The sequence below is a fragment of the Larimichthys crocea genome, unplaced genomic scaffold (assembly GCF_000972845.2).
Source record: "Larimichthys crocea isolate SSNF unplaced genomic scaffold, L_crocea_2.0 scaffold162, whole genome shotgun sequence".
Classification (NCBI taxonomy): domain Eukaryota; kingdom Metazoa; phylum Chordata; class Actinopteri; family Sciaenidae; genus Larimichthys; species Larimichthys crocea.
The window spans coordinates 15,917-27,525 of NW_020852222.1; the positions used below are offsets into that span (position 1 = coordinate 15,917).

General features: G+C 41.3%; 1 long non-coding RNA gene across 1 annotated transcript in view; it reads right to left on the reverse strand.

Annotated features, from left to right (window-relative positions):
• The window catches only part of LOC109139593 (uncharacterized), a 27,881-nt gene that overhangs the window by 5,569 nt on the left and 10,703 nt on the right, over positions 1 to 11,609 (reverse strand). Inside the window, exons 3-5 of the long non-coding RNA XR_003461805.1 lie at positions 10,902 to 10,967; positions 10,539 to 10,577; positions 349 to 387 (exon numbers count right to left, since the gene is read on the reverse strand). This is a non-coding gene — a long non-coding RNA (uncharacterized LOC109139593). The remainder of the gene's footprint in view (positions 1 to 348; positions 388 to 10,538; positions 10,578 to 10,901; positions 10,968 to 11,609) is intronic.

The window sequence follows — 11,609 nt, forward strand, 5'->3', positions numbered from 1 at the left end:
TGAATGCTTCTGCAAATAAACCGTGAAGAAACAGTAAGCGGATGTCTGAGCCTGAGTGTGACACTGTTTCACCAGTTCAAACACCCTTTACGGTGGAAGTTATTAAACTAAAGTAGTTAGTTTGATAAAACCATACAACCATTATACATGAGAGACAGACAGGCAGACAGGCAGGCAGACAGACAGACAGACAGAGAAAGAGACAGAGAATAGAAACAGACAGACAGACAAAGAGACAGAGAATAGAGACAGACAGACAGACAGAGCCTTCTCACCACCTACAAAACACTGAAATTCTAGATGTTAATACAGACAAAAACATTTCTCACTCAGTTCACTTTAACTTACTGTCAGGTGGCGTCTCCTCAGACCTGTCTTCCTCTGACCCTGTATGGAGACATAAAATGTGGATGTTGATTGATTCTTTCATTCACATGTAATCTGTAATAAACCTGCTCATTACAGTGATTGTTGGTGTTCACAACCAGCATGGACATTTTCACAGCCTTAATAAACTGATACAATTATTATCTACTCTGCCTGAACCAACACCATTATACATGAGAGACAGACAGACAGACAGACAGACAGACAGACAGACAGGCAGACAGACAGACAGACAGGCAGACAGGCAGACAGATAGACAGACAGACACACAGACACACAGACAGACAGACAGACACACAGACAGAGAGAGAGAGACAGAGAGAGACAGACAGACACGGGCAAGGTAAGGTCCAACCTTCTTTTCTTCACACACAACCCAAAAGCATGGCATTCAACTTTCACACAAGCCTTCATTCATATAAAAACGAATGGTATCACCAAAGAAAGACAGATTACAGTTTATGAAGATAAAGACAAGACCTGCCCAATGTTTACCATTAATGTTTACAATAAGGGTATAATCATGGTCCAAGGATCCGAAACCTGTCTGGACAATTTTCAAAATAATTTCCAGAAAATGAAAGAGGAGACTGAAAAGGAAGTGAAGGAAAGCTCAACATATTCAGGGGCAGACAGCACAAACAAGACAGAGTGCTTCATCATATCCAGCATTCCTTCAGTTACTCTCCTGAGTCCACTCCTAGATTCACCAACAATTTAAAAACTATCAAAGAAGGACTCTCAGTGTTGGAGAGAGAATTCATGGAGTTCAGAGAGAAAACTATGGCCAGCCTGCAGGGCCGGTCTTAGCTATGGGCAATGTGGGCGGCCGCCCAGGGCGCAGTCTCCGTGGGGGGCGCACGAGTGGGCGCAAATGTGGCCAGGACCGGCGCTGCCAGCCTGCATCAGAAAATCATCAATAATCAACCAAACAATGAGACCCACACTCTGTTTCTTCAACAACAAGACCAAATCAGAGCGCTACAACAGGACATCAGAGAACTGGAGGAGGATAACCAATCAATGATGATGATGCTTCGGACAACAAGAGAGGAAATCACCAACATCAAACAAAGCAGAATCAGACCAGCACTGGAGGAAGAGGTTCACCATCAGCCCATAACTTCTACTGCTCCTCCTACATCCTGCTATCCAGATGTCATCTCCCCTCCATCTGAAGTCAATCCCCAAAAAGCTCCGAAACCCCCGCCTCCTCAATACCCCCTACCCCTCCTTCTCCAGGCCCACTTACCCCTCCAAAGTCCTCAGACCTTTCTGCTGACCACAAGCCTAACAACAGACCCAGCAAACCTTCACAGAAAGAAATATTATTTCTCTGTGACTCCAATGGGAAACACATCAATATGGCACGTCTGTTCCCAGAGAAGAAATCTGTGAAACTTTGGAGCCTCACCACAGAAAAGACCATGGAACACCTGTCCAGTGGAGAGTTTACAGGTGTAGAACATATCCTCATCCATACTGGCTCAAACGATCTCACCAGAAGAAACGGTGATATTCCCACAGAGAGATGTCGAGAACTTCCCAACTTCAAAAGTAATGATATCCACATTACTTCCTCGCTCAGACATTCCCCAAATCATTATTAACACTATTAACTCAGAGATCACCAGGAGCTGTACTCATCTCCCTAATGTGAGTATAGCACAGCACAGCAGAATAAGTTACCAACATCTGCATGATCACATCCTTCTCAACGACAGAGGAGTAAAGCTTTTTGCCAAAAAGATTAAAGAGACAGCTCTGAACAGAGAATGCTACCCCCAAAACGACCAGCAGCACCAGAGAGACCTCCATCATCTCCAGTGACAGCAGGGTACCCTCACATCCACCAGAAGCACCAGAGAGACCTCCATCATCTCCAGGAGCAGCAGAGACACCCCCACATTTACCGGGAGCACCAGGGAGACCTGCAGCCCCTCCCTTACCTTTCCCAGGTGCATCAAAGGTCCCCTCCCCCAACCCAGGAGAACCACAGTGACCAGCAGTCCCTCCAGCAGCACCAGCGAGCTCTTCCCCAACAGAGACATCTCCAGCAGAAGCAGCAGCATCCCCACTATCAGCAGCGACACCAGACCCTGCAGCAGCTCCCTAGACCACAGCTGCATACACCCACACAGAGAGATTCCTACGCTGCTGTTGCTTTCAGAACAAACAAAGGTTCTTTTAGAGCAAAATCAATTAAGAGACATTATCTACTCATTTGTCACAACGTTAATAGGTTAAAACGACCATTTGGTACATCCTCTAGTGCAGTACAAACTGTAATTCATTTAGATTTGGTTACATATTGAATACTTTTCTGTGAAGCACTACTTCTTCTTTTAAATGAGAGAATAGCATCTTTTTCAGTTAGCAGTTGGAATCAACCTTTGGATTGAAGACTTCAAATCCTGAATTTATAGATAGTATAAAGAACACTGATTTGATTATCTTATATGAAACGTGGAAACATGATAACACTCCTTCAAACTGCCCAAGTAACTATAATGAACTGAATCTGCCCTCCTTAAAATATCCCCACATAAAAAATGGAAGACACTCTGGGGGAATAATTATTTGGTATAGACAGGAACATCACAACTATATATTACCAGTCAAAAAAGGGAAAACACATATCTGGCTAAAAATCAGCAGAGGACTTCTTGAAAATTCTAAAGATGTTTACCTGTGTGCTATGTATTTACCACCTTCCAGCTCACCATATTACTCGAAAGGATATCTCCATGAAATTCAGAAAGAAACTCTTTACTTCCAGTCACTTGGCTCTACATTGTTATGCAGAGACTTCAATGCCAGAACTGGCAGAGAAATTGATTTTATTGATACAGATGGAAGTAACCATTTTGATGTATCCCCTCTATACCAACCCTTTGTTACAACACATAGACATAGCTATGATAGTATAGTGAACAAGAGTGGAAAAGAAGTTTTAAAAATGTGCAAAGCCCTGGGATTATACATAGTTAATGGCAGAACATGAGGAGACTCTCTGGGGAGGTTTACCTACAGATCTGTATTGGGAAATAGTGTAACTGATTATGTAATCACAGATATCGGTCCAGAAAGTATAAATGCATTAACAGTCTTACCACAACGTCCCATATCAGACCACAATCAAATCACACTCTACCTGAAAAAAGCAGAGACCCATACCCAGAAACATGCCCCCGATGACGACCTGTTACCTCTCCCAAAACATTACAAGTGGGCAGAGAAAAGTCTCACTGATTACACCAATGCATTTAGCAACACTAATATACAAACCACTAGATCATTTTCTGTGTAACCAAGTGTAACCAAAGACAGCATAAATTTGGCCACTGAAGATTTAAATCAGGTATTTATGAAACTAGCAATGTAGCCACAAGGGGGCACAAGCCAGTGTCTTATTGTGCCAGTCCCAAGCCCAGATAAATACAGAGGGTTGTGTCAGGAAGGGCATCCAACGTAAAACTTGCCAAATCAAACATGTGAATCGAATCTATGACTTCCATACCGGATTGGTCGAGGCCTGGGTTAACAATGACCACCATCGGTGCTGTTCACCTACAGGGTGCCGGTGGAAATTGGACTACTGTTGGTCGAAGAAAGAGAGGAGGAAGGCCTGTTCGTAGGAAGAGGAAGAAGAGGAAAGCCAAGAGTCTAGGACTGAGAGTAGGGACTTTGAATGTTGGAACTATGACAGGAAAAGGTAGAGAGTTGGTTGACATGATGCAGAGGAGGAAAGTAGACATACTGTGTGTCCAGGAGACTAGGTGGAAAGGTAGCAAGGCTAGAAGCTTAGGAGCAGGGTTCAAGTTGTTCTATCATGGTGTAGATAGGAAGAGAAATGGAGTAGAAGTTATCTTGAAGGAGGAGTTTGTTAGGAGTGTACTGGAGGTAAAAAGAGTGTCAGATAGAGTGATGAGTCTAAAGCTAGAAATTTGAAAGTGTGATGTTCAGTGTTGTTAGTAGGTATGCTCCACAGGTAGGATGTGAGCTGGAGGAGAAGGAGAAATTCTGGTTGGACCTTGATGAAGTGATGCAGGGCATCCCTAGAAGTGAGAGAGTTGTCATTGGTGCAGACTTTAATGGACATGTTGGTGCAGGAAACAGAGATGATGAGGAGGTGATGGGCAGGTTTGGTATCCAGGAGAGGAACGCAGAAGGACAGATGGTGGTTGATTCTGCAAAAAGGATGGAAATGGCTGTAGTGAATACTTTCATTCAGAAGAGGCAGGAACATAGGGTGACCTATAAGAGTGGAGGTAGGAGCACACAGGTAGACTACATCTTGTGTGTAATCTGAAGGAGATCAGTGACTGCAAAGTTGTGGTAGGTGAGAGTGTAGCCAGACAGCATAGGATGGTGGTGTGTAGGATGACACTGGTGATGAGGAAGATGAAGAGGGCAAAGGCAGAGCAGAGGACGAAATAGTAGAAGCTGAAAAAGGAAGAGTGTTGCATGACTTTTAGGAAGGAGTGGAGACAGGCTCTGGGTGGTCAGGAGGTGCTTCCAAACGACTGGACAACTACAGCTAATGTGATCAGGGAGACAGGTAGGAGTGTACTTGGTGTGTCATCTGGAAGGAAAGTAGATAAGGAGACTTGGTGGTGGAATGAGGAGGTGAAGGAGTGTGTACGGAGAAAGAGGTTAGCTAAGAAGAAGTGGGACACTGAGAGGACTGAAGAGAGTAGACAGGAGTACAGGGAGATGCAGCATAAGGTGAGAGTTGAAGTGGCAAAGGCCAAACAAGGAGCTTACGATGACTTGTATGCTAGGTTGGACAGTAAGGAGGGAGAGACTGATCTATACAGGTTGGCAAGGCAGAGAGACAGAGATGGGAAGGACGTGCAGCAGGCTAGGGTGATTAAGGATAGGGATGGAAGTGTACTGACAGGTGCCAGTAGTGTTATGGGAAGATGGAAAGAGTACTTTGAAGAGTTGATGAATGAGGAAAATGAGAGAGAACGAAGAGCAGAAGAGGTGACTGTTGTGGACCAGGAAGTAGCAAAGATTAGTGAGGATGAAGTGAGGAGGGCATTGAAGAGGATGAAGAGTGGAAAGGCACTCGGCCCTGATGATATACCTGTGGAGGTATGGAAGTGTCTAGGAGAGATGGCAGTACATTTTTTGACTGGGTTGTTCAACAGGATCTTAGATAGTGAGAAGATGCTAGAGGAATGGAGGATAAGTGTGATGGTGCCCATTTTTAAGAACAAGGGAGTTGTGGCAACTACAGAGGAATAAAGCTGATGAGCCATACAATGAAGTTATGGGAAAGAGTAGTTGAAGCTAGACTAAGGGCAGAAGTGAGCATTTGTGAGCAGCAGTATGGTTTCATGCCAAAAAAGACTACTACAGATGCAGTATTTGCTTTGAGGATGTTGACAGAGAAGTACAGAGAAGGTCAGAGGGAGCTGCACTGTGTCTTTGTAGATCTGGAGAAAGCTTGTGACAGGGTGCCCAGAGAGGAACTGTGGTATTGTATGAGGAAGTCTGGAGTGACAGAGAAGTAAGTTAGAGCGGTGCAGGACACGTGTGAGGGCTGTAAGACAGTGGTGAGGTGTGCTGTAGGTGTGACAGAGGAGTTCAAGGTGGAGGTGGGACTGCATCAGGGATCAGCTCTGAGCCCCTTCTTGTTCGCTATGGTGATGGACAGGCTGACAGACGAGGTTAGACAGGAATCTCCATGGACTATGATGTTTGCAGATGACATTGTGATCTGTAGTGAGAGCAGGGAACAGGTAGAGGAGAAGCTAGAGAGGTGGAGGTTCGCCCTGGAAAGGAGAGGAATGAAGGTTCTCCGCAGCAAGACGGAGTACATGTGTGTGAATGAGAGGGACGCAAGTGGAAGAGTGAGGTTACAGGGAGAAGAAATAAAGAAGGTGGAGGATTTTAAGTATTTAGGGACAACAGTCCAGAGCAATGGAGAGTGTGGAAAAGAGGTGAAGAAGCGTGCGCAGGCAGGTTGGAACGGGTGGAGAAAAGTGTCAGGTGTGATGTGTGATAGAAGAGTTTCAGCTAAAATGAAAGGAAAGGTGAGACCAGCGATGCTGTTAGGGCTAGAGACACTGAGGAAAAGACAGGAGGCAGAGCTGGAAGTAGCAGAGATGAAGATGCTGAGGTTCTCTTTGGGAGGGACCAAGATGGATAGGATCAGGAATGAGTCCATCAGAGGGACAGCACATGTTAGAGGATTTGGAGATAAAGTCAGAGAGGCCAGACTGAGATGGTTCAGACATGTCCAGAGGAGAGATAGTGAATATATTGGTAGGAGGATGCTGAGTTTTGAACTGCCAGACAGGAGGCCTAGAGGAAGACCAAAGAGGAGGTTCATGGATGCAGTGAAAGAGGACATGAAGGTAGTTGGTGCGAGAGAAGAGGATGCAGAAGACAGGGTTAGATGGAGGCAACTGATTCGCTGTGGTGACCCCTGAAGGGAAAAGACGAAAGGAGAAGAAGAAGAAGAAAATCTTTGAAACTAGCAAAAGAGTCTAAGATGATAAGACCAAATGCAAATCAAACAAAAAGCAAGCAAATAAACAATGATTTGACAGTGAATGTTTCCTTTTAACCCTTGTGCTCCCCTTGGTACATTTTGTGTACTCAGTTGAAAAAACTCTATAATTTTGCCTGTGTTAATGGTAGTGAGACAAAACTTTCCAAGGTTTTGGGTTTTTTTATCCAATTTTAAAATTCCAAGTGTGGCTTTAATAACAGGGCTATAATACACTGTGTAGAAAAGAAAGTTCCTCTGGGTTCCCTCAGGAAATTTTTTGTACCATTGACTCCCATTATAACATACACTTTTGATCCTACTCTAATTTTAGCATAAAACAATGTTGTACATATGACAACCTTTTCAATTAAAGCTTTTGACTTGAAAAAAAACATATACAGAAATACAAAAACAAAAAACAGAACAAAAGAGAGATCAATCGAAATCAAAAGGTTAAAGAGGTCAAAGGTCAAAGAAGCACTCAACTACCAAAGTCTTTTTTGGTTTTGGTTTTCAGTGCAGCATGTTTACTCAGGTTTACTCAGGTGCTGTAAGTTTGATGTCACCCCAGTAACTGTACTTGTACTTATGGGGCTGTTTCTCTTACTATGGTGTCGGGCCTATTTATCGCATACCAGGGATCATAAACCAATTTGCTTGTATCAAAATACTTGAAGAGGTCATACTGCCTTATGCTGAAGAGGAAATGCCCTTGAAATGGACGTTTCAACAAGACAACGACCCCAAACACACCAGTAAGCGAGCAGCATCTTGGTTCCAGACCAATAAAATTAAGATTATGGAGTGGCCAGCCCAATCCCCGGACCTTAATCCAATAGAAAACTTGTGGGGTGACATCAGAAATGCTGTTTCTGAGGCAAAACCAAGAATTACAGAGGAATTGTGTAAGGTTGGAATACCTGTTTACAGGTGCCAGAAGTTGTTTGACTCCATGCAGCACAGATGTAAAGCAGTTCTCAAAAACTGGTTATACAACTAAATATTAGTGATTCACAGGAATGCTAAATCTTAACATTTTTTCAGTTTATTGAGTAAATATTTGAGTATATTTGAGTTTGTAATGAAAAATGCAGAAACAGCCCAATATCATTTTTTCATTTTCTGTAAAGTAATTAAAATATTTTTTCTTCATGTTTTGATGTAAAATATAATGTGCAGTGTTCCCAATGAATGGAAATAAAAAAAAAATAAAAAAAAAATAAGGATTTTGACCTTTACTCATGTTTTTAAAAACACTATTAGTTTGAACAAAACTGTATGTGTCGACGAACAGCTGGTCCTTTTTAAGGGCCTCTGTTCATTCAAACAGTACATTCCCAGCAAACCGGCAAAATATGGTTTCAAAGTCTGGGTGCTGTGTGATGTGGAGACTTCATATGCATATGCTTCACTGGCTGAATTCCCTCACTGATACACATGCAAATTGTTTAAGAAAGCATCTCAGAAACCTGTCAGAATGGCAATGTCTGGAAAAACAATTCTCAAATTTGTATCTAAATTCAGAAAACGATAATTTAAACACACATCAGATGTCCATAACTGACCAAATAAATTCATTAGAAAATGCAATAAAAGACAATCAAAATGCTTTGGACAGTCTAATTACAATTGAAGAGCTACAAGAAAAACTTGCTGATCTGAAAAATGGCACCGATGGTATCAGGGCAGAAATGTTGAAACACAGTAGTAATAAACTTAAAGTGGCTATACTAAAATTATTTAACTTAGTGTTAAAAAGTGGAATTTACCCTACAATGTGGAACAAAGGACTGATTACCTCTATCTGTAAAAGTGGAGACAATCTAAATCCTAATATTTATCATTGCATTTGTGTAAATTCTAATTTAGGTAAACTATTTTGTAGCAACCAAATTCAAGAATACTGTCCTACCTCACCAACAGCAATGTATTAAGTAAATCACAAATTGGCTTTATACCCAAACATAGAACAACAGATCACATACAGTATTTACTCTCCATACTCTAATCCAAAACCATGTACACCAAAAAAATAAAGGAAAAATATATGCTTGCTTTGTTGGTTTCAGGAAAGCTTTTGATTTGATTTGGCACAATGGTCTTTTCTATCAGTTACTCAGAAATGGTATTGGAGGGAAAGTTTATGATCTAATCAAATGGAAATACAATGAAAATGAGTGTGCTGTAAAAATTGGAAAGAAAAGAACGGATTTCTTTAAACAGTGTCGCGGGGTCCATTAAGGATGTAATATATCCCCAACACTTTTTAATATATATATCTACTAATTGGCAAAATTACTCAGCCCCAGGACTTGACTTGGAGGGGAAGGAAGTCAAGTGTCTATTTTATGCAGATGACCTTGTACTACTATCACAAACAGAACAAGGAATGCAAGAGTATCTGGACATACTCCATAATTGTTGTATAAATTGGGCAATCGGCGTAAACCTAGACAAAACTAAAATTGTAATATTCCAGAAAAAAGCAAGATCACAATAAAAAAAATATCAATTTATTTTGGGAGAGACAACATTGAGTCATGCAATGGAGTACACTTACCTTGGCCTAGCTATCACTACCTCGGGTCGTTTCGTTAAAGCTGTGAGCTCATTAGCAGATAAAGCCTGCAGAGCATATTACAGCATACGAAAAGTTCTATTTAAATTAAACCCTCTAATCAAAATCTGGCTTAAAATTTTCCAAAGTGTCATTGAACCAATCCTCCTATATGGAAGTGAGGTTTGGGGCCCATTAATGAAACGAGCACTGGGACTCAAACCCTATTGACAGAATGCATCTGGAATTCTCCAAAAACATCCAAGTCAACAGAAACTATCAGTACATTAGAACGTTATAATCTACTGAACACAGAATTCCACCTGGTCCAATATTTGACCCAATAAAAAGACAAACCCTCACAAAACATAGACTCAGTGAGCTGCCACTGAAACTGGTCACCATTAAAGAGAACAGAAAGAATGTGTATCCACTGTGACACAGGAGAAGGACAGACAGAAAGTCAAATACAAAGAAATGAGAGAAGAAAAGAAGAAAGAAAGAAAATCCAACAAGACGAAATCATTTCAATCCTTCTGGGATAAGATGCTGTAGAACTGGCAGCAGATTACATCACTGCATGTCACACATTAAGAAATGTTTCAGTGTAGGACTATGAATCTTTTTATATATACTTTGTTAATACTATCTATATTTGATCTATATACAGTTTCTCTCTAAATCTAAAGAACTGTTGTCGTCTGTTTTTCTCCAAATGTTCAAGTTCTTGTTCTTTCTTCTGTCGTTGACTTTCTTTGCTGTTTTTGTCTCTTTGTTTCTTTTTGTTCTTTCTTCATTCTTTGTCTCTTCACATTCATTCACTTTACTCACCAACACAGTCAGTGCAGACTTCATCCATGTTGAACAGAATCAAATTGTTTTAACAACCAGTCAGGAAGTCACAGCTTCTTTAAGGTGGACTTCACAGATTCTGTCATCCATTATTAACTTGAAACTTTCAAATTCAGCAGTGAGCTCACAAATAAAAATCTAATCAAATGTGAGTTTGTACCCACCACCTACAAAACACTGAAATTCTAGATGTTAATATAGACGACAACATTTCTCACTCAGTTCACTTTTACTTACTGGAAGGTTGTGTCCCCCTAGACCTGTTTTCCTTTGACCCTGTATGGAGACATAAAATGTGGACGTTGATTGATTCTTTCATTCACATGTAATCTGTAATAAACCTGCTCATTACACTGATTGTTGGTGTTCACAACCAGAATGAACATTTTCACAGCCTTAATAAACTGATACAAATATTACACCATTATACATGAGAGACAGACAGACAGACAGACAGACAGACAGACAGACAGACAGACAGTTTCTCACTAAATCTAAATCACAGTACACAGGTTATCAACACAATGTGAATTTAAATACTTTGTGTAATATGGTGACAGTGAGAGCACACAGTGTGTAACCAGACTAATAAAGTTTTACCAGATGCAGTAGATGATCCGCCCCCCATGATGTCACTGTGCTGGAGTCTGGCTGCTGTTTAAAAACCTGCAGAGAGAATATCATAAAATGTTCATGTTAAACAGAAACTAGCTACAGCTCAACATCAGGAAACAAAGCAGCTGGTGCAGTCAGAGACCTCCACCCCAGTCATCATAGGCTACATCTCATCTTAGGAGATCTTGTTTGTGAACGTTCTTCATCATCTCATGCTGCCTCATGTTAGAGCGGGAGGGTCAGACTCATTTCCACAGAGGGCCACATCAGCATCATGTTGCCCTCAAAGGGCCGGTAGACGCTGTAAGACTGTATGAATGTAACTACTGCTCAACACATTGTTAGAAACTGTCTCTATCAAACTTTGTCATTAACAAAGACAGATACGTTGTTACATGAAGTCCATCAGTCTAACAAAGCCTGATTATTTCTCCACACACTGCAGGTGTGCTAACACTTGTTTATCCATCTATCTTATTATTTAGTTGATTTAATTATTTAAAACAGGTCGTCACGGACACTATGTCCATGTCTGTGGATGAAAGTTATTATTGGCTTTCCAGCTCTACTTCCTCCTGTCATGGTCTCTAAAATGGACTCTTCATATTTCACTTGAGCTTTAATGTTGACACAAACATTTGTTCCAGTCAGTAAATCATCAGTCAGTAAATCTTCATTTCAGATTACACATTT